This window comes from Carlito syrichta, unplaced genomic scaffold, assembly GCF_000164805.1.
Source record: "Carlito syrichta isolate Samal-C Ts95f unplaced genomic scaffold, Tarsius_syrichta-2.0.1 Scaffold115581, whole genome shotgun sequence".
NCBI classification, from domain to species: Eukaryota; Metazoa; Chordata; class Mammalia; order Primates; family Tarsiidae; genus Carlito; species Carlito syrichta.
Window position 1 is genome coordinate 11968 of NW_007059677.1, and position 24417 is coordinate 36384.

A 24417-nucleotide genomic window follows, 5' to 3' on the forward strand; every position below is an offset into this window, starting at 1 on the left:
GACTCACCGGGCACCACCTCCTCGGGTGCCTCCATGCCGAGGGCGGTACTAGAAGCCTGCGCCTGGACCCGAAGGGCGGCGGGGGCGAATTGGTGGGACTTAAGGCAGCGCCTCAGCCCTGATGCGGGCCGCGGAACGCCCCCCCGGGCACCATAGGGACACTCCAGACATCGACCACGATCGCACGCCCGGAAGTCAACAAACAGCCGCTAGGGGCAACGGAGGCGGGGCGTTCGGGCGCGGGGGGGGGGCGGGCTCAGGTGGGGATGGGGAGGAGGGGAGCGGAGGCCGAGCGGTCGGTGCGGCGCAGGCGCAGCGGGCGAGGCGCTAGAGACTGCGCGCCCTCTGGCGGCCCGGAGGGGAGGGGCGGCCACGCCGGGCGGGCATGCTCTGGAGCTCTTCAGCTTGTACTGGTGGAGATCAAGGCGCCGCAGGGCCCCTGCCCAAGAGTGGCAAACGTTACAAATCTCATATGCTCTCACTCCGGCTATGTGACATAAGCAAACGCTGACACACAATTATGACAATGCTAGTAATAGTGACCATCTGTAACATTAAGTGAGCTGGGTATTCGGCCAAATGCTTTACATCCTAAACCACATTTGTATCCTCAGCACCTACCTGGCATATACTAGATGCTTATTAAATATTTATTGAATAAATGAGTACTATTACAACCCTGTGAAGTGGCTAATATCACCCCTGTTTGCGGATGTGGAGAACACAGTGGGAGAACTAGAATCCAGAGCAGCTAGTCCAGACTGTAGTCTGCAAAAATGAAAAACTGAGGTGTATTAATCTGCTACTGACACAAACAGGCACAAAGGAACTCACCAACAGCCCAACATCATTGTTCTGGAATTTTCTCAGCTAGGTTATATTTTTCTAGTCAAATCTTGGTTTCCCATGCATCAGCACTTGGTCATCGTAAAATAAAGAGACAAAAATCCATGTTCCAGGATGAGAAGATGTATGAGGGTGACAATCCCCCCAAAATGGAATTATTTTTTGGAGGGCAAGCCTCTTGTAGTACAGGCTTACCTCCCTAGGAACTCATCAGTGTTCTAGAAACTCATCAGCATCAGTGTACCAGCTAGCATTGTTGTTGAGAGGCGACACTGGGCTTCAGTTTATTCTTTTTGGAGATTCTTTCATTGTGTTTGCACATTTCATTGTGTACAGGTCCACATCGCACTGAGTGTTCTGCAGTTTTTGACTAAAAAAAGCATGGCCCCCATGCCCTGTCCCCCACCTCCCCATTCACCCAATCTCTCCTCAAGTGACTTTTTGTTTGTTTCCTCGGGTGAAAAAAGTTCTCGGAGGGGAACATTTTGCCAATGTGGAAAAGGTGAAACAAAAAACTACAGAAGCATTAAAAGGCTTCAAAATTGACAAGATCAAAAACTGTTTTGAGCTGTGGAAAAAAGTGTCTCAATAGATGTAGATAGGTGTATTGCATCAAATGGAGAGTACTTTGAAGGTGACTGAAGTTTAAACATGAAAGACTAAATACACACTTTTTTATAAATAAATTCTGGGGGGGGTTTTGGTTCCCCCTCACATGTGCATGTGGTAGTTGTGGACATAGGCCTTAGAATCAGATGAAGCTGGATACAAGGGTCCCTGAACTACTTGTGTGTATTAGAGTGTGTTAACAACTCTTTCTCGGGAAGTTTGCATTAAAATGAGGAGGAGAGATTAAACATTTACTTGCAAAGATTACTAAGAAACTGTTTAACAAGGATCATTGACCTGGTGTGGTAGGTTAAGAAAGGCTTATATGAAGAAAGAACATCAAATCTATGAACAGAAGAAAGAGAAGCTAGGAAGGGTGAAAGACCTCAGGGAAGAGAGTAAATTGTATGCAAATGTTCATAAGGAAGTTGACTCATTCCAGGAACTCCAAAAAGTGAGTCTTGTTCCTGGAGAGATGGCAGGGCCTTAAGTCTGCTAAGGATCTAAGATTTTGTCCTAAGGACAATGGGAAACTACTGAGGGGTTTTTAGCAGTGGAGTAACAGCAAGGATCAGTTTTATGTGTTCCTGAATCATTGTTTCTGGCCCGGCTGCTTTGTGGAGAATAAATTGGAGCAGTGAGAAGGGTTCAGAGGCTATTGCAGAATGTCAGACATGTGGTCAGGCTAGCATAGAGCATAGTTCATTGGCACCAGAGAAGAGCAGGCAGATTTGAAAATATTTTAGTTGATAGAATCAAACAGGAAATGATGTCTAACTATTGACTCCTAGACGGTGCTGAACTACAAAATAGCTCCTAGAGCAAGAGCAAAAATGGGGCCCTAAATTATTTTTAAAAGGATTTGATATTCACTTTAAAAGCATCCTAATTGTCACTGTGGGAAAATTCGAATTTTTAAAGATTTACTTTAGTTATGACATTCTTTCTTTTTTTTTTTTTTAATTTCAAAATACAGTAAAGCAAATGTTGGTGCTGAGCATCGCCAAAGGTATTGATGCAACCCTATTCCCAGGTCTCCAATATAAACAAATGGCAGGAGGGTGGCACCATTTGCTGAATTGACAAGCAGCAGGTGAGACTGGAGTTAGGTAGGTGGGGCAAGGAGAGCATGATGAGTTCAGCCTTAAGAACACTAAGACATCAAAGTGGAAGTGCTGTGTTGAGCAGGCAAATAGGAAGCAGAAGCCCCAGATGATAGCACATATTTGGGGAATGCCTGGGTCTATGTGGTAATAGCAGACTTGAGAACAGGTGAAAGCCTGGAATGTGACAATAGAATGAGAATAAGAAAAAAAGTCTAAGAAAGATCATGTAGAATGCCAAAAATTAATGGCCCAGCAAAAAGATGATGAAGCTATAAAGAAAATAGAAGGAGCCGGGCTCGGTGGCTCAGCCTGTAATCCCATGCCTTTGGGAGGCTGAGGTGAGTGAATTTCCAGAGCCCGCGGGTTCGAGACCCGCCTGGGCAATTTGGCGAGACCTCATCTGTACAATAAAAAAAAAAATCAAAATGAGCCAGGTGTGGTAGCGCGCGCCTGTAGTTCCAGCTACTTGGAAGGCTGAGGTGGAAGGATCACTGGAGCCCAGCAGGTCGAGGCTGCGGTGGCCGGGAGCGGCCACTGCACTCCAGTCTGGGTGACAGAGTGAAACTCCCAACTCAAAAAAAAAAAGAAAGAAAGAAAATAGAAGGACCAGAGATGGAGAACCTATGGACCAGTGTTTCAACAAAGAGGGTGTGGTCCATTCGATCACAGAATGCAGAGAAATTAAATAAGGTGGAAACAAAATGCCCCCTGAAATGAGCAATGTGGCCATCATTAGCAGTGTTGAAAAGAGATGTTTGGTGAAGTGGTGGAAGAAGAAACAATATTGGAATAGAGAGTGGAAGAAGCTGAGGGGAAAATGTGAGGGCAAAACCTCTAGAGATAAGCAATAGAGATGGAATAGAAGCGGGGGAGATAGTTGTTGGGAGGAAATGAGGTGGATGGCTTTGTTAAGCCTGGAAAGACTTGAGAATGCTGAAGGGTCAAACTGAATAGATGGGGAGAGAGTGCACACCAAAGAGAGTGAAGGAATAATCAATAATGTAAAGCAGGAGGAAATGGAATCCAGACCCTGTGTGGAGACACTGGCTTTCAACAGAAGGAGAGGCAACACTTCTAGTATAATGAGAGGAAGAAAGACTTCCTTTCACAATATACTATTGAGATATATGACATATCTATATCTCTCTATATAAATGATGTCTATATACTACTGATATATATCTAGGGATATATCATATATATCATGTGTATATAGCTATGATAAAGCCCTAGATCATATATAACATATAATATATGCTAATATTATCATCTATCTCAAAAGATTATTGTGAGATATTAGGTAATGCTTGTAAATGTACAGTTTGGTGCCTAGAATAGTGTGGCACTCATTAGTGTTCGCTATTATTAATAAGACAGAGTTGGCTATGCTCACTGTATTGCTCAGCATAACCCATGCCATGCTGCAATGCAAAAAACACCTAAATCTCAGTGGCTTAACACAAACAAAGAGGTTTCTTTCTCACTAATGCTACATGTCAATATGGGTCTGTGGAGGGATCTGCTCCACCTGTTCATGCAGGGGTCCAGGCTACTGATGGAAGCTCAGCTACCTTGTGGCTGCACCATGTACAACTCATGACCTCTTTGGTTGCTATAGCAGGGTAAAAGAGAGAGAAAGCAGGAAATGAAATGTTTCAGGCCAGAGCGACATGATTCTTCTCACAACTCATTGGCCAGATCCAGTTTTGTGTGCCTCTGTACACTGCAGGGCAGCATGGGAAAGCCCATGGACATTCAGTGAATAGTAAATACCTTTGCCACAATCTCTGCAGTCAGATGGTTTCAGTCTGTGAAGTTACCTCCTGGTATTGGAGAAGGTAGAGTGTTTTAATATTTAATTTTAGAATGCTCAGCAGCGATCATGTACTTTTTTGGTGCCCCCTTCATACATGGCCAAACATTCATATACTCCTCAGGAAATCGTGTTGATACACAGAAGTTGTCACACGTCTGACAACATGTACAAGTCTTGGCAATTTCCTCCATTAACTGTAGTTGTTATTCATTTCTGGAGCACTTTGTGTCAAGTAAAAATAGAGGCAAGTATGAACAAGGAAGACATTTGATGGATTATGCTTCCTAGCTCAACTTGTTTCTTTCTTGACAGCATTCAACAAAACTTCCAAGGCTTACAATGCAGCTGCCATTGTTGTTTATTTCTCTATTTGGAATCAGATAAATAGGTGAGTCTCTATAATGCCATAAATATCTAAATTACAAAACAGATTCTAATGACTTATTTGATTTTTGAATTTTTTTTTTTTTGGTGCAGCTCTAAGGCTTTATGACGCTTAGGTCCAAAGCCAGATAGTTTTATTTATAATGAAGAAAAAAAACAAAAGCATGTGAGGGCTAGTGTACTAGTTATTACCCCAGAAAAAAAAAGTTTGCAATTTTGTTTCTTTCTTAATTATGCAGTCCAGTATTGTAAAATCTTTAATGTGCATACAAATCATGTAGTGATCTTACAAAAATTCAGATTCTGATTCCACAGGTCTAGGGTAGGCCTAGGAAATCTGCATTTTTAAATAAATTCTGAACTGCCGCTGCTGCTGGTCCATGGGTCACACTGTGTGGTTGTGAAAATGCATAATAACTAGTCTATAGAAGCCAAAAAGGAAAAGACTAACAAACGTGATTATAGACAATTAACAGATAAAGAATCTAGTATTCAGAAAATGTATATAATACCAATAAATCAATAAGAAAAAGACAAAAAGGTTTAAAAATAAACAAAAAATGGGTAAAGAATATCACATTCACAGAGATAAAAATCCAAATGGCCAATAAACACAGAAAAAGATGTTCAAACTTACTGGAAATAATAATAAGGGAGAGATGCAAAATAAGTAATAATGAGATAACATTTTATACTGAAAAGATTGGCATTACATATAATATTAATAACTGTATGTGGTTTTGAATATTTTTTGGTATCTTCATAAGAAGATTGCTGGTGAAATTAGTACAACCACATTAGAGAATAATTTGCCAAAACTAAATAAAGTGAAAAGATAACCTATGCCCAAAGAGGCATACATGAGGAAGCTCATCATGGCATTGCTTATACTAGAAAAAAAAGTGGACATAATCTAAATGTCCATCAGTAGAGGAATGGATAGACTATTTACAAAGCAGAATAAAATATAGCAGTTAAGATTAATGAACCAGTTCTATGTGTATGAACATGAAGAATTCTCAAATACTTAATGTTGAGAGGAAAAATAAAATTACAGAATGATGTATATTATATGATGCTATTTTATCTAAAAAAATAAAAACAGAAAATAAAATATATAGAAAGTGATCATTCATGGGACTGATGTGCACCACATTAGAGAGTTGTTTCCTCTGAAACAGGAAGAAAGGGTGAAGGATGAAACTTCATAAATATCTGTATGGTTTGCTTCTTTAAGAAAAAAAGTTCTAAAACAAATATGGCAAAATGTTAACATCTTTTCAAGCAGAGTGGTGGATATGTGAGTGACTGTAAGATTATTTTCTGAACTTTAATACACAATTGAAATATTTTAAGTAGAATTTTAATTTTTTTACGTTGACTTGAGGCATACTTTACATAATATAAATGTACTCATTTTAAGTATACACTTTGACGGGCTTTGACAAATATATATACCATGCAACCACCACTCTAAGTACTTTCCATATATTAACTCATTGAACTCTTACAAAACTCTCTGGGGTATTTGTTATTGAGTCTCCCTATTTTACAAATGAAGTCACTAAAGTATATAAAGATTAATTAACTTGTTCAAAGTCAAACAGCCAGTAAGAAATGGAGCCAGGATTTGAGCCCCTATCTGTCTGTCTATAACTTCCTAGTTTTGGCAGGGGTCGGTGACTCAGCCTGTAATCCCAGCACTTTGGGTGGCCAAGGGGAGTGGATTACCTGAGGCTGTGGGTTCGAGACCAGCCCGGGCAACTTGGTGAAACCTCATCTCTACAATAAATCAAAAGTCAGCCGGGTGTAGTAGCCCGCGCCTGTAGTTCCAGCTACTTGGAAGGCTGAGGCAGAAGGATCGCCGGAGCCCAGCAGGTCGAGGCTGTGGTGGCTGTGAGTATGCCACTGCACTCCAGCCTGGGCAATGGAGTGAGACTCCAACTCAAAAAAAAAAAAAGAAAAAAACTGTAGGAATATGACATCTGCCTATTGAGGAAAAGTTTTTAAATGTTAGGAAGAAAAAATGTGTTAGAAGATTCTAGTACATACCAATCCTGAACAAACTGTCTATCCACTGTTTATTGTGCAAGTTTTGAGCATGATGTAGTAATGATTGTGTCGCTTTATTGGTTTTATTGTATATCAAATACCTGAGTGAGGCCTTTTACCTACATTATCACTGTAACTATATGTCCAGAAAGTTCTAGTTTCAAAATATATTTTCAAACTTATCATGTCTCATCAACTCCATTATTAGCTTTTTTGTTACAAAACTCAACCACTTCTCACCTGGACTATTGCAATCACTTCTTAATTTATTTTCTTCCTTCCACCCTAACAGTATTTACAGCCCAGGAGCCAGAATGATCTTTTTAAAGGGATAACATGCCTTCCCTTTCTCAAAACCCTCCAGTGGCTTCCCTGCTCACTCAAAGTAAAAGCCAAAGTCCTAACAATAGCCTACAAGACCCTACATTATCTAGCTCTTTATCTCACTGAACTCGTCTCCCACCCCAAATCTGCAAGCAGGAAATTATTAAATCACCTTCCAGAAGTTAGTGATCTGTAAGTGAACCTACTAACAAATAGTGAACCAGGATTCAAACCTACTTTTATTTGATACTGATGACTGGATTCTCTCCATTACATCATGCTTTAATAAAATGTTGATTTTTTTGCAGTCCTGTGAGCATTATTTTTGCTAGACATAACTTAGACATCCAAATGAGACATTTCCCCTTTTGGGGGGAGGGCACTTAGCCTAGCATTGCTGCAATTGCTAAGAAAGTGCTTTGACTCTTCTTTTGGAAGAGACTCCAGGACTTGGGCTATTTTCTGGTAAAAAACCAAGGAAGTGGAAAATCCTTAATCTCTGCATTTAAAAAAGATTTTTAGAAAACAGATTCATTTTGATTAGATTTTAGAAAACAAAATTATTTTTAAAATAATTTAAAGCTTAAATTAATGAAAATGTAAAATATTGTCAAGAAGAAAAGTATCCTTTGGTGTAATAAATAGAGGGTGACTATAATGAAATGTATCTGATTATCTCAAATGGTTCACAAACTAACTCAGGACGCAGTTCCAAAGAAAGAGTTTTGAGAGATCTGTGACCTGTGACAGTAGTTGTATGACTTGGTAATGTCCTAGATGACTACTGTGAAGGACCATGTAATGTGATAATAATGCCTTAGATTACACACCACATGTTGGTCTAAGCGTTCTATGTATTAATTTTTTAAAAATATATTTATTTATTTTGTAGCGATGAAATCTAACTATTTTGCCCAGGCCGGTCTCAAACTCCTGAACTCAAGTAATCCTCCCTCCTCATCTCCTAAAGTGCTGGGATTACAGGTGTGAGCCTCCACGCCCAGCTTATTAACTTTTTAAATTCACATATTACAGGAGAGAAAACTGGCTCAAGGTCTCTCAGCTAAAACATGGTAGGATTTGATCACAGGTAGTGTGGTTCCAGAATCTATGTGCCTAACAATGACACTGTACTGCCTCTTGAAAGAGCACAGAGCAGTGGTCTTCAAACTTTTTTAGAGTATATGTCCTCATTTATAATTAACCCAAAGTCAAAAGACGGGAGAGCTCATTGATGTAACCATGCAAATCTAGTGTCCTGGGTAGATAGCTAGCACTTAAGGCTATCAGCTGGTGCGCAGACTCAGGTCAGAAGATTGAGAAATGAGGCTCAATATAAAAGGCAGCAGCAATCAAGGAAGACTCCCCATAAGCAATATATGTGTATTTACATATTCATATGCATGTACTACTGTACTAATGTATTATGTATGTTGCAAAACATACACAAAAATTTAAGATTTTAAAAGGTATGGTAAAAATATACTTAACTAAAAGCTCTATTATTTGTTTTGCTCCACCAAGATGGTGTCTTGAGCATCCTAGGAGACACACATCCAATTTAAGAATAAGCTTTGCATATCACGGTTTTGAATTCAGGCTTTATCACTTATTACTTTAGTAGTCTCAGCAAGTTGCTTACTTTCTGTCTCTGATTCTTCATCTGGCAAATCAGGATAATAACTCATAATCTACAGAATTTCTGTGTGATTTAAATGATATGATGTGTACAAAACCTGTCGTTTCTGGGTTTCAGCAAACTCTTTACATAGCACTTATTTTCCGTCATAGCTTTAATTCCCACTGTCTGTGTTTTTAAAGTTTCATTACTTCGTACACAATCCTATAATTAAATTGGAGGCAGCCCTGCAGTTAGACTTGGTGCATCTAGATGGAGCCAGATTAATAGCTTTTTCATGCTGCATCATTGCAAACATGTCGGAGTTGTTTCTTTGACAGCAGAAAAAAAAATACTGAGGAGCTATCTGGAAGAACCTATGAGCCTTTTACTTTGTGCAAAGCACTATAGGAATTGTGAGGGAGGGAGAAAGGGAGAATTTAATGACTGTCAGACACTTAAAAATGAATAGCCCAACTGTTCAGCAATTGTATATCTGTGAACAGAAGCTCCCTTTTACATCAGCTCTTAGTCATTGCCCTTTGTGATTGAGAATCAGGCCTGAAAATGCTCTGAATGTATTTTGAGCCATTTTATCTGTGCTTTTCCATGGGAAACTTTTTCCTAACAGGGTCCCTTGAAAACATTCTGTCTTTTTTACTACCATTCACTAAAACTTTCACCTTTGATCCTGTAGAGCAACATACACTCAGTGACAAGTTGAGCACGCCCTGGAAATGGCTCCAACAGGGGTTGGAGCCTGGGAAGAGGTCCTGGGGGTGGCCAACCTGGGATGTCCCCTTTCCCTTAGGCTTCATGTCTGGACATGCAGGTCATGATGAGACCATGAGCGAAGTGTTCTCCGGCCTGCTGACCACATTTTGCAGCTATGTGTAGTGAATGTTCTCATGCATTCTGGTTTAGACCAGATCGGGCATGCCCAGATCAATGCCCATAACTTTTGGTTAACTTTAGTTCATCTTTAATTCATTATAATACCTGTACAATGACCATTTGTATACCTAACTCTGAATTGTATCCATCTTTAAAATAAAAATTTTAAAAAATACTAAAATCCCACCCCTAGATAGAAATTGTAGCCATGTGTACGTGCGACATATTTATCACACTACACCTGCGCTCTAGAAACCCTACACTTTTCATGCTTAACTCTGCACTACTCCCCATGGAAAATACTATATAACTTGTATGCCTTTTACAATTGGGAGTAGTTTTTCCTGTCCAGCCAGCAGCTCCTGGACCACCTTCCCTGTGCATAAGTTCTTGAATAAAACTCATGTCTTGTTCATTGTCTCCAGGTCACTTCTTCAGTCTCTGGGACACAGTGCCTTCCTTTTTAAGGTCTTTGGGGGTCCCACACTACAGATTTCAACTCTGAGCTTTTGTTCCTTCTTTATCCTCCTCTTAGAATGCTAAGTCTGTTTCTGTGTTTGTTTGTTTTTGGACAAAGGTAATCAGAAAAGGAATATACTAGAAGGCTTCCAACTAACAGATGACATCCTCTTTTTAGAATAATTTGAAAAGGGTTTATTTACAAAGGAACTAATTTTGAAGGATTGGAATCGGGTTGGGCACCACAAGGCATAACGCAAGGACCTAGGGATAACAGCATTGGAGTTATTACTATCCCTTAGTCCAAAGAGATAAAGGGATGGAGAGTTTATTAGAAATTGGAAGGAAGGGAGAGTTGTGTAGAGCAGACCATTTTGAGAGGAATAATGAATTTCTACTGAATAGAAAGTCAACCCAAGATGTCCTTCTAGGGAGGGAACCATGAGAATAAATATTCTGACTTCACACTACTCCCTCCCTCCATCCTCCTGCGAGAATTTCATTGTCCAGACCCAACCAAAAGCTAAAAGATAAAAGAGCTTGTTGATGTAGATATGCAAATCAGCTTTCATAGGTAGACATCTAGCTCTTGAGGCTATTAGCTCGTGCACAGAATCAGCAGGAAGACTGAGAAATGAAGCTGAGGAAAAAAAGAAGACAGAAACCAAGAAAGGCTACACAGCAGGAGCAATCTGGCTAGGACACCACTGCTGAATGCAGCTAGTTTTCACCATACTTTTAATCTCGTTGTCCTTTTATCTTTCTGTCAGTCTCAAGAGCAAAGTCCTGAGTGGGAGCATCCAATTGGCTGAGGCTAGGTCACCTGCCAATATCCACTTTGCCAAGGGGTGGGAAGAGAAAATATTGCCCGTCTTTGATTTCCTTGGTGGGAACTGAGCTGCTGCCTTCTTTCAAGACACACTATTGGAGATTTCTAAATATTATGAAAGAGCTCATAAACAAGACAGTTCTCTGCCTCTTCTAAAAAAAGATAAATATCCACTAGCAGATGACCTCCCAAATCTTTATGAATCTGCAACAATAAGACTATCAGTCAAGAGTACAGATATCTGCTTTTTATATTTAGTTCTCTGTCTTTCCTCCCTCATTTCCTTCCTTTTATTCCTGATTTAAGGAAAGCCCCTTTATCTCTCTAAATCATTGTACAAGAGAGCAGAACTAACATCTCCAATTCTAGCTGGGATTTAAAATGCTGGGTAGTCAGAAAATATATACAGGTCCACCAAATAGAATGCCCTAGTCAACATTTTTCTGGTAGAAAACCTAAACTTCTTGGACTGTTGATACCTAAACTTCTTTGAAGATGCATTTCTCTCAATAAAGTTGGGTTTTTTTTCAGCTGCTATTTATATATGAAATGTTTATATTATATTTATGCCCTTACAATGCAATGTAACTTTTTTTTTAACATAGAGACTGTTATCAATGAGACAGACACAAGAGACTCTTCCACACTGTGTGTCTTCTGGTGTGCATTCACAGAGGGCATAAGTATGCTTACTTTCTGAGAAATCCATTCACATTTTTCTCAAAATCTCTTTGTCTCCAGTCTTTATTCTTGTTCCTTCCAAGTCCCTAATATCAGGCCAAACCATTAACCACTGCTCATGAACTGGTATAGATCCATGCCTCAGGCCTACTCTCCTTCCAGGTAAAGTGCAGTGAGGGGCACAGCTTGAAGGTTTGCTCACAAGGAGCATTTAGCTTATCCACCCCTTGGATTCAGAATAGCTGCTTGATCAACAGTGACCCTTGAATTTTTGGATACAGACCAATATATAGTTACATTTCTCATCCTTCATGAAGTATCCTTATACTTTATTCCCATATACACTTCCCCAAATTTTTCCAATATAAACTAGAAATTGGGAAGTTCATTGGCCTTCTCTGGTTTTTGACTTTGTTATTGCCCCCCCCCCCCCTGCCCCGGCTCACGGTCATGCTGAAATCTGATGATCTTGGAAAATGATGGAGGAGGGAGGAGGATGAAGAGCACTGTCTTCATCTTGCAAGGTAACTCCCTCAGTACAAGAGCATCTACAATCAAGGCAAAGAATATTTAATGAGAATTAAGAGTTCTACATTTGTAGGGTCCCTGAATTCTCTCATATATTTCCATGTCAATTTCCCAGTTTTCAATCTAACCCAGATAATGCCACAATATGTACCTAAGAAACATGTTAGGACTGTGAATACTACTGATATTTTAATTCCTCAGCACACAGGATCAAACCAAAGTCTGAATTTATCTTTGACTATCTCAAACCTGCTGAAGCAAATGACTTTTTCATCATTAAGTTGTTTGTTATAAGAAGCAGCTACTGCATCAGCTGTCATTGAACTCCTTATACCCTTCATACCACTCTTCTTGAACCGTACTTTCAATGGTCATTCCAGGTGACCATAGGCAACTGTTTACTAAGCTGTTTTGCCACTGTATTTCTAATGGAGAAAATTACCAATTTTCCCTAAGGATCAGTTGCTTTCAGCTTACTTTGTGATACCAATTTCTGAATAAGCCAGAGTTCTTGGGGTGGGGGGGAATGATTTAGTGGGAAACCATCAGTGAACTCACAGAGTTGACAGAAAGTTTGGAGTTAAATGCTTAAGCAAAGATGGGAATCTAGAGAGGAGAGGCAGCAGGAGATTGAGTTAGGATGTTGCTATTGATTTTGCTATAGTCCACAGCTGCCACTGGACCTAGTCACCATGGCAAGACCTTGCTAGCCACTGGACGCAGCCAGCACTACTGGTGGATAACGGCGTTATAAACCTTATCTCACTGCTTCTTTTTCTTTAGCCCTTCAAGATTCAAAGCCCCAGATGAGAGCGTCTACTGGACGATGTGCCCATGACCTGACTTTGCAGGGGATGGAGAGAAGGAGTAAGACCTTCATATTAAGATTCACACAGGGAGATGGGGGGGGGTAAGGGCTAGGGTTCCAATGTCAGGCAGTGAAAACTCTTCCCTTTCTCTCAATCAGTACTAGAAAGAGCTTTCATTAGGAGTCCAGAGGTTGTTTCTTATTTCTCACTCTAACACTTGCTTTTATTCTTTTTCTCCCTCTCTACCTGATTTTGAGAAAATCACTCTATTTCTATGCTCTTCTACAAGAAAGAGTTAGACTAAGACAATCAGAGTTCATCTATGTCTAACACTCTATCACCTTAGACCTCTCACAAATCTAATTAGAAAGGTACTATGCTTACATTAAGAATTTAATAAATGCATACACAGTCTAAGATCTTTCCTTTTAAATAGGAGGGGGTAGCTTTAAATGATTATTTTTGACCCGGTTTCTCACTGAATATGAAACTTCTACATATGCCAGATTCTGCATGTTTAGTGAATTCCCCGATAATAGTTGACATTAGAGCATTACCTATCTTTTGACTTTTTATGTTGATTTTAATAACTCCCTCAGTAAATCCATCTACTCACAAGGTTAGAATGCATATAAAAATCAAGGTGATCCTTAGGGAAAACAGTGATAAAGAAAGTTGATATCCTAGGAGGCCTTAGGGTCTTATCAAGGTTGATGCATCAGTTTTACTTTAAATTTCTTATCTATCTAATTATTTCACCACTTTGATTAAATGAAGCTAAAATTGGTATTGATGAAAAGAGAAAGCACAATCAAAGAAGCAGATAAGCAAATAATTGAATGCAAATAACTTTTAATTATACTCACTTAATAAAGTTAAGGAATAGTGTCAGGTGCCAGCATCATTTTGTCAAATTAAAGGGCAGTGTTGAGATGAAAAAAAGAAAATAGTACAAAATGTTCTGAAAATTGTGGTCAATTTCAAAATTGTGAAATACTTTTATATGAATTTGGTTCAAAACAGTCATGAATCCTGGGTCAAGAATGTGTTTAGCTCCTCCAATGAAAACCCAATTCTTTGTATCCCTCCACATGTCTTAATTATTTGTAAAATCTTACTAAAGTCCCAGGCTTTCTCAGACACAAATAAATAGGGGGATTTCAGGTATAGTAGTTACATCTGGCAAGTTTAAAATGCTGTTCCACTTGGAATTATAATGGGAAAACTAGCAAATTGCTTTCACTTTAAATTGACCAAATAGTTTCTTCTAAACTCAATAATGCATTCACCCTTTGGCCCTTTCCTAACTCAAGGTTACCTGGATTATTTATCCTCTCTGTCTACTGTCCTGTTGCTATGATGCATGGTGTGTAACAACAAATAACTGTTAGTGATATAAACTAATCAATTCATGCAAAAGATAAGTGAATAGCACATTTGTTGTAGAAAAAAAAATTTAAGAGTGGGAGAGGGTTCAGCAGTGTCATTAGAAACTGAAGATGTTCTTGATGCATTATTCTTTTTTTTTTTTTTTGAGTTGGAGTCTCACTCTGTCACCCAGACTGGAGTGCAGCGGCCGCTCCCGGCCACCGCAGCCTCGCCTGCTGGGCTCCGGCGATCCTTCCACCTCAGCCTTCCGAGTAGCCGGAATTACAGGCATGCGCTACCACGCCCAGCTGATTTTTTGATTTATTGTAGAGATGAGGTCTCGCTGCCCAGGCGGGTCTCGAACCCGCGGGCTCAGGCAATCCACTCACTTCAGCCTCCCGAAGGTGCGGGATTACAGGCTGAGTCACTGAGCCCGGCTGATGCATTATTCTTATACGGATTTTGCAAAATGCATTCTTGATGTCTCCAGAGTCATTCTGTGTTTGAGTCATTGAAAGAACCTATTTTCAAAAGTTACTGGATTGTTTGCATGTCTCTCATTGCCTTGAATAAACAGACTGTAACTATAAATTTTAACTGGCAAAAAGAGTAGTGGCCATGTTAGCAAAGAGATTTTATGATCCATTTTTATTATACTTCTTTGTTACACTAGAAGGCAATAATCATTCTTAGCATTTATAAAGTCCTTTGTATTTTTGAAGTACTTAACAATCATTAATTACTTTATCTCATTTCCATCTAAAATGTGGTAGGTTGGGTAGCATGACAGGATCACAGGACAACAAAAGATTAGACACTCATAGTGTTAGCCAGTTGAAGTACTGAGGAAGAATAAAGTTCCTGGTTTTCACATCATTTACGGGAGACAGGAAAAGAGAGAAGAAACCACATTGTAAATACTCACTGAGAAACATTGTGTTTCCTTCTTATTTTTGACTAGTTTAGAGGTCAAATATGTGATTTGAAATCACATTTTTAACCCAATTCCAGAAAGCAAATGAAAGAAAGCAGGGCACCCAAACACTTTTATTTCTAGGAAAATGATTAGAATAAGCCAACAATTGGGCTATGGGTGGAGGCTCTCACCACATATACTGATGGTAGTAATTAACAAAAGCTAACATTTACTGAATACTGAGCCAGGTACTATGCTACTGAACTCTATATCCATTATCATATTTCATCCCCACACCAAAGCCACAAACTGCTAGTACCACCAGAGGAGGAAATTGAGGCTTAGAGAGTCTGAGAATTTGCTCACAATAAATATCTCTCCAACCTACAGCTGACTCCCAGCGTCCTGGATTAATTTGCCTTATACTGCTTTCCCAGGTGATTTGCTTACTGCTTAATGGTAATACATTGTGTAACAATTGAAGGTAACCTGGGACTCTGTGAACTCCTTGGTTCCCTGGAAGAAATGGTGCAGAACTCCAGTTGAAGAATTCTTGAGGAAGAAATCAGTAATGGTGAATGTCTAGCGCCCATAAACCGGGATCCAAATATTCAGCAGAACCCCATGAAAAGGGCTAGCTTATCTTTCATATCAGAAACAAGAGTCCCATTGTCTATCTTCCAGACCCTGGGTAGGTCCTATTTTTACAGACCACAGAGTTGTTATTTGTGGAACAGCCTTAAAAGAAGAAGTCTGTGTTTAACCAGTAGCTTTAGGTGAGGACAGATCCCCTGCTTAGGAGATCTTCCTAATAAAACAATCAAGAGCAGGTCAAGAACACTTCCTAAGTAGGATCTGGAGAGACACAACCTACAAAGGTTATTGCAGGTTTCACCAAGAACTAGAAATGGGCAGGGAGTCACATTCACCAATCAGTGACTTTTAAGGTCATCCAGGACATGTGTCCCAGACTCAGGGGAAGAATATCATTATGAAAATTATTCCTGGGACAGTGCTTCTAGATCAAGCCATCAGCAGCAGGAAGCAACACCAGTGAACTCATAGGGCCCTCATCACTCAGGTCCTAGGAGTGTCTGGTAGTCCCAGGGAGCATCAGGGATGATTGCCGAGACACTGGTGAACTCTGAACCTCTGTGATTTCCCTGTTTGCTCAATACTTGATAGCCTTTGGTCTGCAAATAAATCTACTTTATGCATAGCCTGACCTCTGCACTTCCAAGGGGAGGAATTGAAATCAGCCTATAGAAGAGGAGACAGCTCTAGCATTCTGGGTAGGAACTTGAGCAAATTAAAGGGCACCCTTGAAAGAGAACCTCGCCCCTTGCATCTCATCTGCCTCTGATACAAGGTTGGATCATTAACCACATTTATTTACTCTTTCCTACCTCATAAATTGTGTTGTGCTTTTCCGCCAGCGTTTACTGGATCACAAAGTAAAAAGCACCAGGTATAAAAACTTGAGATTTTCGCCCCTATCTAAACTCTGGAAAATTCTGGATTCTTCTTAAAATCAACAACTACCAAAGTAAATAATTAACAGAAGAATGGCTTCTATGGAAATGTGGTCTATAGGACAAGAGAGAAGAAAGATTATACTTGAATTTGATGATCAGCATTTCACACTCTGTTCAGAATTTTGGTCTTCATGAGGGGCCCTATCTACCCTCTTCAAATCCCTCAATTGAAAGGGTATAGCAGACAAAGGGGTGGAGGGGGGTCAGAGATCATCTTCACTGATTTCACAATTTTCTCTAGGGCCTACCTGTTTGAACAAATAATTAGCAGTGATGTAGCAAGAAAACACCCCTGAATCAATATTTTTAGACAAAGTCCCATCGCCATCTGTTTATTAGAAAGTAACTTTTGAATTTCCTATAAATCAGGAGCTCCTTGGTGATATATATACATATGGAGAGGGGGGACAAACAACTCTCAACCTAAACGTCAACCTGAACACAAAACTCAAATGGATCAGAGATTTGAACGTAAAATGTAAGGCTATAACATTTTCAGAAGACATAGGAGAAAATCTTAATGACCTTGGGATACTCAGAGTTCATAGATATAGCGTCAACAGCAAATTCTATTTTTAAAAAAGGTAAATTGAACTTGATTAAAATTTTTAAATTTTGCTTTGTGAAAGACTCTTTTAACAGAATAAAAAGACAAGCTACAAACTGGGAAAAAGTATCTGCAAGTCACATACCCAATAAAAGGCTTGCATCCAGGGTATATATGTAGAACTTTCAAAACTAAACAATAAAAAAAAAGCAACTCATTTTTTAAAAGTCGGCAACATATTTAACAGGCATTTCACCAAAAATGATATATGGGTGACAAACAAGCACATAAAAGATGCTCAGCATCACTAGTCTTTAGGGAAGTGCAAATTAAAACCTGTTAGGATGACAATGAAAAGTACTGACAACACCAAGTGCTGGAAAGTTTGTGGAGCAACCAGACCTCTCATTACTGCTGGGACTGCAAAATGGTATATTTCCTTCAGAAAAGAGAGTGGCAGTTTCTTCAAAAGTTAAACATGTAACTGCCATATGATCTAGCCATTGCACTCCTGGATATTTACCCTAGAGATATAAAACTTAAGTTCACACAAACACCTATATGCAAATGTTTGTAGCAGTTCTATTTATGAGTTCCCTAAACAGGAAACAACTCAAATGTCCTTTAATTTGGGAATGGATACATAAATTACGATATATGCATACGTTGGGATACTACTCAACAACAAAAAGGAACAAGCTAGTCAAACACACAGCAACTTGGATAAATCTCAAAGACAGTTAAGTGAAAGAAGTCAGTTCCAAAAGATTACACACATATGGTTCCAATTATGCTACATTCTGGAAAAGGCAAAACTGTACAGGAGAGAAAAAAGATCAGGGCACCAGAAGTTAGGAGAGAAGAGGGTGTAATTACACAGGGTTTTTTTTTGTTGTTGTTTGTTTGTTTGATTGTTTGTTTTTTGAGAAAGGGTCTCAATGTGCTGCCCAGGTTGGAGTGCAGTGGCACAATCATAGCTCACCACAGCCTCAAACGCCTGGACTCAAGCAATCCTCCTGCCCTATCCTCCTGAGTAACTGGGACAACAGGCATGTACCACCATACACAAGTAATTTTTTATTTTATTTTTTGATAGAGAAAGGAATCTCACTATGTTGCCTAGGATGATCTCGAACGCTGTCATCAAGTGGTCCTCCCTCCTTGGCCTCCCCAAATACAGGAATTACAGGGTACAAAGGGATTTGAAGGGGAGTTTTCTGACATGATAGAACGATTTTGCATTCTGATTGTGGCGGTGGTTATGCCAATCTATACATGTGTTATAGCTCATAGCACTCTGTGCACAAAAATTAAGTTTATGATATGCTAATTTAAAATTTTTAAAAATAAGAAAACATATCAAGTACATTCATGTAACAGAGAGAAAGAGAGGAACTGAGAATTGTTTCTAAGTGCAGATAAGGAAACTGACTTTGCCCAAGGTTATTTAACCAAGAAACAATAGGTTCTAGGCTGCACATGGTGGCTCATTCCTGTAATCCTAGCACTTTGGGAGGCTGATGTGGGAAGATTGATTGTACCCAGGAGCTCAAGACCAGCCTAGGCCGCATAATGAGACCTTGTCTCTACAAAAAATAAAAAAAATTAGCCTGGGTGACAGAGTGAGACCACGACTAAAATTAAAAAAAAAAAAGATTCTGAACTATTTATTGTCTAAAACCCACATCTTGAAGGACATTATTTTTCTCTGTTGTTGTGTGAGAAATAAACCTTCAAAAACCTAAGCTAATTTGTGTATTAGTTAACATGCATTTGACTGAAAGTAGAAAAAAACAAATTCAGGGGGATTTAAACAATATGGACATTTATTATTTCACATAACAAAATGTCAAGTGGTAGGGAGGGTCATGAGGTTGGTTGATTTTGCAACCCAATAATGTCATAAATGACTAAGATTTCTTCCTTCTTCCACTCAGCAAACCACAGCTTCGTTCTAAGGCTACTTCCCCTCATGGTCAGACATTGGTATCAGACAGAGATACAAGCTTCTTTGTTCAAATTCAGTGGAAAATAGATCACCAGCAATAACCCCACAGAACTTGGAAAACTTAACTAAAGTGTGTACTGCAGGCAAATGTTATGATTTCTTAGGATCTTACGGGTTCCAGGCAACCAGTTATAAACGTTATTTATGTAGTTAGTAACACTCTGAAACAAATCAGATCTTCTCATTGCAGTAACAGTCATATGTCTTGTTTATACGAAGCTCAACTTTGCAATAGTTTGTTGTTGTTGTTTTTTGAGTTGGAATCTCTCTCCATCGCCCAGGCAGGAGTGCAGTGGCATACTCACGGCCACCCCAGCGTCAACCTGCTGGGCTCAGGCGATCCTTCCGCCTCAGCCTTCCAAGTAGCCAAAACTTCAGGCAAGCACTACCACACTCGGCTAAATTTTTGGATTCACTGTAGAGATGAGGTCTCGCCAAGTTGCACAGGTTGTTCTCAAACCCATGGGCTCAGGCAATCCCCTCACCTCGGCCTCCGAAATGCTGGGATTACAGGCTCTAGCCACCACATTCGGCCTGCGATAGTTTTTTTGGCGATAGCTATGCCCAGACTCTCGGACACTGTACCTCAGGTTTGGTTAGCATGCTGAAGTTTCTCAAGCACTGTAATAACTCAGTTTATTTACTTGGACTGATGGAGAATCTGAGGGTCTCAAGTGTCTTAGCCAAAATCACCATCAGTGGTGACTGAGCCAGAGGTCACATCTGATCTTCAAACATCATTCCCATCATTTTTTTTTTTTAAACATCACATCGATTTCCTCTTCAGTGCTTGAATTTCACTAGGGAAGCACAGTGGCAATCTCACAGAAATATTTCAAATTCAGACATGGTACCTACATGCTTAAAATGTCAGGGATCAAACGGGCTCGGTGGCTCAGCCTGTAATCCCAGCGCTTTGGGAGGCCGAGGTGAGTGGATTGCCTGAGCCCGCGGGTTCGAGACCCGCCTGGGCAACTGGGTGAGACCTCATCTCTACAATAAATCAAAAATCAGTCGGGCGTGGTAGCACACACCTGTAGTTCCAGCTACTTGAAAGGCTGAGGCAGAAGGATCGCCAGAGCCCAGCAGGTTGAGGCTGTGGTGGCCGGGAGCGACCACTGCACTCCAGTCTGGGTGACAGAGTGAGACTCCAACTAAAAAAAAAAAAAAAAAAGTCAGGGAACTAAACTTCTTTATTAACATGTGGCTATTTGGAATTTTCGACTCAAATGTGATAGGGTAAATTTGAAATCCTAGAGTCTCATTAACTTCTTTGTCTTTCTTCCTTCAACATCCAATTAATTGTCCTGATAGATGAGTTCTTTTTTAAATTTTTTAATTTTTATTTTAAAGACGTGGGGTACAATTCAGGGTTAGGTATACAAATGTTCATTATGCAGGTACCCTTGATGATAAGGTGTGCCCCTCCTTCCCCTGGCAGTCTCCCTCAACTGCCAATCCCACCTCCCCTCTCCTGGCAGTTTCCCACTACTGCCACTGACAGGTACATTCTAATCCTTAAATCTTTCTTGCATCCATTCCCTGTTTTCTAGTTCCACATTTCCAGTATGTATTCAGGCCCTTGTTATTGCATAATAGCCTCTTTATCTCTTTGCCCTCATTTCCTTCCCACTACACTTCATATATGACGGTTTCAGGTTAATGTTTTCCAAACACAATGCAGATAATAACATATGTCCTCCTATTTGCCCAAGCTTCAAAACTTTAATAATCTTCCTCAAACTACAGATTAAATTCTTAACTCATTAATCTGGCTTTCAAGGTCCTCAGCAATCTGACTTCAACATTCCTTTCCAAACTTTGAGACGATCCTTCTTTCTCGGTGGGAGTAGTGAGCAGTGGTATACTGAAGCTAGCTCTCAGTAGCTTACAAGAGATAATTTTAGCTGGGCTCGGTGGCTCAGCCTGTAATCCCGCGCCTTTGGGAGGCTGAGGTGAGTGGATTGCCTGAGCTCGCAGGTTCGAGACCCACCTGGGCAGCGAGACCTCATCTCTACAATAAATCAAAAAATCAGCCGGGCGTGGTAGCGCATGCCTGTAATTCCGGCTACTCGGAAGGCTGAGGCGGAAGAATTGCCGGAGCCCAGGAGGCGAGGCTGCGGTGGCCGGGAGCGGCCACTGCACTCCAGTCTGGGTGACTGAGTGAGACTCCAACTCAAAAAAAAAAAAAAGAGTTAATTTTATGTCTCTTTTTTTGATCTCTGTGTTCAGTGATGTCTCATTAGTAGTTTGAAGTTGGCCATGGTAGGAGTATTTACATGACACAAATCAGACTGCTCCAGATCAGTGCTTATTTTTCTTTCTTCTTCTTCCTCTTCCTCTTCTTCTTCTTCTTTTTTTTTTTTTTGAGGAGCAGGTTATTGAACATTTACCAGCATTCCACTAGGCTACCTGGAACTAAACTTAAGAGTGAAGGTACAATATGATATGGAGAACCAAATTATTGACACTGAAATCCCAGGTACCAACTCAAAGATAGGAGGCCTGAGGGAAAAGAACAAGAAGCAGAGTGTTGAAAAATTGTTGAGAAGGCAGACCTCGGCAAAGGTTGAGTTCTCACAGTAGCAGGTGATGAGAAAAAGATTTGGATTCAAGTACTTTATTTGGGAAGTGATCCCAGAAAGTGTTGGTAGTGAGTGAGGGAAATAGGACAGGGGAAGAAGGTAGCTAGTAGAGGGAGTAGATTGATGAGCAGGTTACTACTATGGACAATTGAGGCTCAATCCTACTGTGACTCTGAGGGGGAGCATGTAAAACTTGCCTCATAGTTGCCCTCTGCTTTAGCTTGAATGCCCCCTGCAAAGTTCATGTTGAAATTCATGTACCATTGTGATGGTATTAAGAGGTGGGACCATTAAGAGGTGATTAAACTATGAGGGCTCTGTCCTCTTGAATGTATGAATATGGTTATCATGGGAGTGAGTTTGTTATTGAGAGAAAGGGTTGTTATAAAAGCAAGTTCAGCTTTCTCTGTCTCTTGCCCTTCTACCTTCCACTATGGGATAGATGACAAAGCACAAAGACCCTCTCCAGATGCCAGAATTATGCTCTTGGACTTTCCAGCTTCCAGAATTGTGAGTCAAATAAACTTTCTATACAAATGGCCCAGTCAGCCAGGCTTGGTGGCTCAGCCTGTAATCCCGCGCCTTTGGGAGGCTGAGGTGAGTGGATTGCCTGAGCCCGCGGGTTCGAGACCCGCCTGGGCAGCGAGACCTCATCTCCACAATAAATCAAAAATCAGCCGGGCGTGGTAGCGCGCGCCTGTAGTTCCAGCTACTTGGAAGGCTGAGACGGAAGGATCGCCGGAGCCCAGCAGGTCGAGGCTGCGGTGGCCGGGAACGGCCACTGCACTCCAGTCTGGGCGACAGAGTGAGACTCCAACTCAAAAAAACCCCAAAACCCAAAAAAACAAAAAAAAAATGGCCCAGTCTGTAATAGTTCGTTATTGAGACACGAAATGGACTAAGATACCCACACAAGAAGTGAGAAGTTTATCCTCAAAAAGATAGCTGTGGGTGTTGCATTAAGAAGTGGCAGGTATGTAGGGGAAGAATGAATGCCAAGTGGATGTGAACAAGACAGAGACACTCATGGTTTTTTGTTTTTTATTGTGTGCTCGGTGGTGACAGGCTTCATGTAAATGGTCAATGGTGGGGTGAATCTATTCCTCCAATTGTAAATCATTTGTTGTTACCCTACATACTCCATTTGTGCCTTCCTCTGGGTCTACTCACGGGTTCCTTTTTCCTTCTTTCTTTTTAACTATAATATTCCTTGTATTTTCCTCCAGTTTTGATAATTCTTGCAATTCATCAAAGATCAGTTCCACCTTTTTCAGGAACCCCATCTAATACCCACCCCCTGGTAATGGAAGCTGGATGAGGGCCAAGCTATGCTGAAGGTCTAAAGTGGCTTGAAGCAAGAAAACAGGTAACAAGCTCCTCACTACGGTTAGGATGTTTGTGTCAGACAGCAGAGACAGAAGTTCCACTCTGAATTCTTTCCAAATGGTGAACTCCATGAGGGAAAGAATTTGTCACCCTTATTTGTCACTATATCCCTCAAAGCCCACTCAGTACAGAGACTTGGCTTACAGTAGCTGTACCACAGTTGTTGGTGGAAGAGAAAAATGAATGAATGAAAGGCTAGATGAACATAGGGAACTAGGAAGGAAGCCAAACAAGAAAACTGAAGCTGAATTGGAGGAATCATGATGGGGTCAACAAGAGCACCTGAATGGATTCTGAGGATGAATGTCAAAGCCTGTAAAGTAGACAGGCTCCACATATGACCGAATCAGCAAAGCAGCTGAAACTGACCCCTCAACAAGTCAGTTGAGACATCCTGGCTTTTGAAATTCAATAAAATTATCTTTAACCTCATCCCACGTATGGTGCAGCTCCTCTCTTTCAATCTCTCTTGGGGTTATGGGTGGCTTAAGTTTTTTTTAGTTCTCTCTGGCTTCGAGCTGTCACTTCCACAGAATTTGGAGAGTTTGTGAGTTGCTTTGGCATCTTAGAAGTGCTGCCTATGTTCTCTAGCATGGAATTGCAGACACTTTTTGACTTTTCCTCAAGAATTGCTCATATGAGTTGTTTGTGTGAGGAGCACAATTGACTGAAGATAAGAGATAAAGATATGGGCTTTATGTCAGCATGTGCTTTGGCCTCTTCTCCCTCAGGCTTTATGAAAACATTCCGTTTTCTTCCTTGTATTAGGTAGAGCAATTGCTCTCTGAAACCTATCCAACTGCTGACCATTTTTCCTCTTCAAAGATGCTTTACTGTCTTTTCAAACAAAGCAGTCATCTATTTTCTTACTTGGCATATTCATTCTACCTTCTCACTTTTGTGCCTTTACAAATAATTGCTTCTGCTTGGAATGTTCTTTCCAGAAGAGAAGATTTGGCAGAGGTTTGAAATTTTCAGTCTTTCCCTCACTTTATCCCACATCACCCTCTTTTTTTTTTTTTTTTTTTTTAATTGGAGTCTCACTGTCGCCCAGACTGGAGTGCAGTGGCTGCTTTCGGCCACTGCAGCCTCGACCTGCTGGGCTCCGGCGATCCTT